The sequence below is a fragment of the Coloeus monedula genome (assembly GCF_965178545.1).
Source record: "Coloeus monedula genome assembly, chromosome: 27".
In the NCBI taxonomy this organism is placed as follows: Eukaryota; Metazoa; Chordata; class Aves; order Passeriformes; family Corvidae; genus Coloeus; species Coloeus monedula.
Window position 1 is genome coordinate 4626782 of NC_138807.1, and position 6247 is coordinate 4633028.

Consider the following 6247-nt stretch of genomic DNA (forward strand, 5'->3'; position numbering starts at 1 on the left):
AAAATCCCAAAGACCCCAAAGAACCCAAAGACCCCAAAGAGCCCCAAAACCCCTCAGACCCCTCAGACCCCAAAGACCCCAAAGAGCCCCAAAATCCCAAAGAACCCAAAAACCCCAAAGAGCCCCAAAACCCCTCAGACCCCTCAGACCCCAAAGACCCCAAAGAGCCCCAAAATCCCAAAGAGCCCCAAAGACCCCTCAGACTCCAAAGACCCCAAAAACCCCAAAGAGCCCCAAAGACCCCAGAGACCCCAAAGAGCCCAAAGACCCCAAAGACCCCTCAGACTCCAAAGACCCCAGAGACCCCAAAGACCCCAAAAACCCCAAAGAGCCCCAAAGAGCCCCAAAGACCCCTCAGACCCCAAAGACCCCTCAGACCCCTCAGACCCCAAAGACCCCAAAGAGCCCCAAAATCCCAAAGACCCTAAAGAGCCCTCAGACCCCTCAGACCCCAAAGACCCCAAAAACCCCAAAGAGCCCCAAAATCCCAAAGAACCCAAAACCCCCAAAGAGCCCCAAAACCCCTCAGACCCCTCAGACCCCAAAGACCCCAAAGAGCCCCAAAATCCCAAAGAACCCAAAAACCCCAAAGAGCCCCAAAACCCCTCAGACCCCTCAGACCCCAAAGACCCCAAAGAGCCCCAAAATCCCAAAGAGCCCCAAAGACCCCTCAGACTCCAAAGACCCCAAAAACCCCAAAGAGCCCCAAAGACCCCTCAGACCCCAAAGAGCCCAAAGACCCCAAAGACCCCTCAGACTCCAAAGACCCCAGAGACCCCAAAGAGCCCCAAAAACCCCAAGGAGCCCCAAAACCCCAAAGAACCCAAAAACCCCAAAGAGCCCCAAAACCCCTCAGACCCCTCAGACCCCAGAGACCCCAAAGAGGCCCAAAATCCCAAAGACCCCAAAGACCCCAAAGAACCCAAAACCCCCAAAGAGCCCCAAAACCCCTCAGACCCCAAAGACCCCTCAGACCCCAGAGACCCCAAAGAGCCCCAAAATCCCAAAGAACCCAAAAACCCCAAAGAGCCCCAAAACCCCTCAGACCCCTCAGACCCCAAAGACCCCAAAGACCCCCAAAATCCCAAAGACCCCAAAGACCCCAAAGACCCCTCAGACTCCAAAGACCCCAGAGACCCCAAAGACCCCAAAAACCCCAAAGAGCCCCAAAGAGCCCCAAAGACCCCTCAGACCCCAAAGACCCCTCAGACCCCTCAGACCCCAAAGACCCCAAAGAGCCCCAAAATCCCAAAGACCCTAAAGAGCCCTCAGACCCCTCAGACCCCAAAGACCCCAAAAACCCCAAAGAGCCCCAAAATCCCAAAGAACCCAAAACCCCCAAAGAGCCCCAAAACCCCTCAGACCCCTCAGACCCCAAAGACCCCAAAGACCCCCAAAATCCCAAAGAGCCCCAAAGACCCCTCAGACTCCAAAGACCCCAAAAACCCCAAAGAGCCCCAAAGACCCCTCAGACCCCAAAGAGCCCAAAGACCCCAAAGACCCCTCAGACTCCAAAGACCCCAGAGACCCCAAAGAGCCCCAAAAACCCCAAGGAGCCCCAAAACCCCAAAGAACCCAAAAACCCCAAAGAGCCCCAAAACCCCTCAGACCCCTCAGACCCCAGAGACCCCAAAGAGGCCCAAAATCCCAAAGACCCCAAAGACCCCAAAGAACCCAAAACCCCCAAAGAGCCCCAAAACCCCTCAGACCCCAAAGACCCCTCAGACCCCAGAGACCCCAAAGAGCCCCAAAATCCCAAAGAACCCAAAAACCCCAAAGAGCCCCAAAACCCCTCAGACCCCTCAGACCCCAGAGACCCCAAAGAGCCCCAAAATCCCAAAGACCCCAAAGACCCCAAAGAACCCAAAACCCCCAAAGAGCCCCAAAACCCCTCAGACCCCAAAGACCCCAAAGAGCCCCAAAACCCCAAAGAACCCAAAACCCCCAAAGAGCCCCAAAACCCCTCAGACCCCTCAGACCCCAAAGACCCCAAAGACCCCAAAAACCCCAAAACCCCAAAGGCCGTGCCCCCCCAGGGCTCCTTCACGGTCATGGGGGTGATCAGCGGGCCCCTGCTGGGCGCCTTCGTGCTGGGAATGTTCCTGCCCCGCTGCGGCACGGCCGTGAGTGGGGTCTGGGCTCTGGGGTTTGGGGTTTTGGGGTTTTGGGGTCTGGGGTTTGGGGTTTTGGGGTTCTGCCCCACTGTGGCACTGCTGGGAGTGAAGTTTGGGGGGATTTGGGGTCATGGGGATTTGGGGTTTTGGGGTTTTGGGGTCCTGCCCCGCTGCAGCACGGCTGGGAGTGGGCTTTGGGGTTTGGGGTCATGGGGATTTGGGGTTTTGGGGTTTAGGGGTTTGGGATCATGGGGATTTGGGGTCATGGGGTTTTGGGGTTCTGCCCCACTGTGGCACTGCTGGGAGTGAAGTTTGGGGGGTTTTGGGGTTTTGGGGATTTGGGGTTTGGGGTTTTGGGGTCCTGCCCCGCTGCAGCACGGCTGGGAGTGGGCTTTGGGGTTTGGGGTCATGGGGATTTGGGGTTTTGGGGTTTAGGGGTTTGGGATCATGGGGATTTGGGGTCATGGGGTTTTGGGGTTCTGCCCCACTGTGGCACTGCTGGGAGTGAAGTTTGGGGGGTTTTGGGGTTTTGGGGATTTGGGGTTTGGGGTTTTGGGGTCCTGGCCCGCTGCGGCACTGCTGGGAGTGAAGTTTGGGGGGATTTGGGGTTTGGGGTCACGGGGATTTGGGGTTTTGGGGTTTTGGGGTCCTGCCCTGCTGCAGCACTGCTGGGAGTGGGGGTTTGGGGATTTGGGGTCATGGGGATTTGGGGTTTTGGGGATTTGGGGGTTTTGGGGTTCAGCCCCGCTGCAGCACGGCCGTGAGTGGGGTCTGGGGTCACGGGCATTTGGGGTTTTGGGGTTTTGGGGTCACGGGGTTTTGGGGTTTTGGGGATTTGGGGTTTTGCGGTTTTGGGGTCCTGCCCCGCTGCAGCACTGCTGGGAGTGGGGGTTTGGGGATTTGGGGTCATGGGAATTTGGGGGTTTGGGGTTCAGCCCCGCTGCGGCACAGCCGTGAGGGGGGTTTGGGGTCACGGGCATTTGGGGTTTTGGGGATTTGGGGGTTTTGGGGTTCAGCCCCGCTGAAGCACGGCCGTGAGGGGATTTGGGGTCATGGGGATTTGGGGTTTTGGGGTTTTGGGGTTCTGCCCCACTGCAGCACGGCTGGGAGTGGGCTTTGGGGTTTGGGGGGGATTTGGGGTTTTGGGGTTTTGGGTTCTGCCCCACTGCGGCACAGCTGGGAGTGGGGTTTGGGGGGATTTGGGGTCATGGGGATGTGGGGTTTTGGGGTTCAGCCCCGCTGAAGCGCGGCCGTGAGTGGGGGTCTGGGCTTTGGGGTTTTGGGGTTTTGGGGATTTGGGGTCCTGCCCGACTGTGGCACTGCTGGGAGTGGGGGGAGCTTGGGGAGGGGGGTTTGGGGAGTGGGGGGGACTCCGGGAGAGAGAATTTTGGCGAGGGGGGATTTTGGGATGGGGAATTTTGGGATGGGGGATTTTGGGGATGGGGGATTTTGGGGATGGGGGGATGGGGGGTGGGGCATTTTGGGGGTGAGGGATTTTGGGATGGGAGGATTTTGGGGGAAGGGGGGATTTTGGGATGGGGAGGATTTTGGGATGAGGGATTTTGGGGGATGGGGGATTTTGGGGGTGGGGGGATTCTGAGATGGGGGAATTTTGGGATGGGGGGGAATTTTGGGATGGGGAGGATTTTGGGATGGGGGAATTTTGGGATGGGGAATTTTGGGATGGGGGGGATTTTGGGATGGGGGAATTTTGGGACGGGGAATTTTGGGATGGGGGGGATTTTGGGATGGGCAATTTTGGGATGGGGAATTTTGGGCTGGGGAATTTTGGGCTGGGGAGCTCTCCGCAGCCCCCACCCCCCCGCTCAGTGCAGCCCCCCCGTCCCCATGCAGGGGGTGCTGGGCGGCCTGGCCGTGGGGCTGGCGCTGGCCCTGTGGGTGGCCGTGGGGGCCACCCTGTACCCGCCCGGCGCGGCCGCCATGGGGGTGCTGCCCACCTCGGGGGCGCTGTGCCCGCCCCGCAACGGCACCGGCGGCACCGGCGGCACCATGGGCACCATGGGCACCGTGGGCATCAACGGCACCATCGGCACCATGGGCAACATCGGCATCAACGGCACCATCGGCACCATGGGCAACGTCGGCATCAACGGCACCATGGGCACCATCGGCAACATTGGCACCGATGGCACCGATGGCACCGCGGGGCCCCCGGAGAGCCCCCGGTGAGCGCGGCCGGGGGGCGGCTCCGGGGAGGGTGATGTGTCCTGTGACGTCATAGCCCTGTCCCCTGTGACATCACACCCCAGTCCCTGTTCTCTGGGATGTCATAGCCCTGTCCCTGTGCCCTGTGACATCATAGCCCTGTGCCCTGTGACGTCATAGCCCTGTCCCTGTCAGCTGTGATGTCCCCATTCCCTGTGATGTCACACCCCTGTCCCTGTCAGCTGTGACATCACACCGCTGTCCCTGGTCCTTATGACATCACACTGCTTCCTTTGTCCCTTATGACGTCACACCCCGGTCCCCACTCCCTATGACGTCACACCCCGGTCCCCGTTCCCTGTGACGTCACACCCCCGTCCCCATTCCCTATGACGTCACATCCCCGTCCCCATTCCCTGTGACGTCACACCCATGTCCCCATTCCCTGTGACGTCACACCGTCATCCCCACTCCCTGTGACGTCACACCCATGTTCCCACTCCCTATGACGTCACACCCCCGTCCCCATTCCCTGTGATGTCACACCCATGTCCCCGTTCCCTGTGACGTCACACCCCTGTCCCTGTTCCCTGTGATGTCACACCGTCATCCCCACTCCCTATGACGTCACACCCATGTCCCCGTTCCCTATGACGTCACACCCCGTCCCCACTCCCTGTGACGTCACACCCATGTCCCCGTTCCCTATGACATCACACCCGTGTCCCCGTTCCCTATGACGTCACACCCCGTCCCCACTCCCTATGACGTCACACCCATGTCCCCGTTCCTTATGACGTCACACCCATGTCCCCGTTCCCTATGACGTCACACCCGTGTCCCCCCAGCCCGGCCATCCTGGCTGACCTCTACGCCGTGTCCTACCTGTACTACGGCGCCCTGGGGACCCTCGGCACGGTGGGGACGGGGGCCCTGCTCAGCCTCCTGCCAGGTGAGCCGGGGGGGCTGGCCCTGGCACGCTGACCCTGGCACCCCTCCCTGGCACCCTGGCACCCTGGCACCCTGTCACTCTGACCCTGTCACCCCTCCCTGTCACCCCTCCCTGTCACCCTGTCCCACCCTGTCCCTGTCACCTTGTCCTTGTTACCCTGTCACCCCTCCCTGTCCCTGTCCCCCTGTCGATGTCCCCCTGTCCCCCTGTCCCTTTCCCCCTGTCCCTGTCACCCTGTCACCCCTCCTTGTCACCCTGTCCCTGTCCCCTGTCCCCCTGTCCCCCTGTCCCCTGTCCCCTGTCCCTGTCCCCTGTCCCTGTCCCTGTCCCCTGTCCCCCTGTCCTTTCCCCCTGTCCCTGACCCTGTCCCCTGTCCCTGTCCCTGTCCCCTGTCCCCCTGTCCCTGTCCCCTGTCCCTGTCCCCCTGTCACCCTGTCCCTGTCCCCTGTCCCTGTTCCCCTGTCCCCTGTCCCCCTGTCCCTGTTCCCCTGTCCCTGACCCTTTCCCCCTGTCCCTGTCCCTGTTCCCCTGTCCCTGTCCCCCTGTCCCCTGTCCCTGTCCCCCTGTCCCTGTCCCTGTCCCTGTCCCCTGTCCCCTGTCCCTGTCCCCTGTCCCTGACCCTTTCCCCCTGTCCCTGACCCTTTCCCCCTGTCCCTGTCCCTGTCCCCTGTCCCCTGTCCCTGACCCTTTCCCCCTGTCCCTGTCCCTGTCCCCCTGTCCCTGTCCCCCTGTCCCCCTGTCCCCCTGTCCCTGTCCCCCTGTCCCTGTCCCCTGTCCCCTGTCCCTGACCCTTTCCCCCTGTCCCTGTCCCTGTCCCCCTGTCCCTGTCCCCCTGTCCCCCTGTCCCTGTCCCCTGTCCCCTGTCCCTGACCCTTTCCCCCTGTCCCTGTCCCTGTCCCCCTGTCCCTGTCCCCCTGTCCCCCTGTCCCCCTGTCCCTGTCCCCCTGTCCCCTGTCCCCTGTCCCTGACCCTTTCCCCCTGTCCCCTGTCCCTGTCCCCCTGTCCCCCTGTCCCC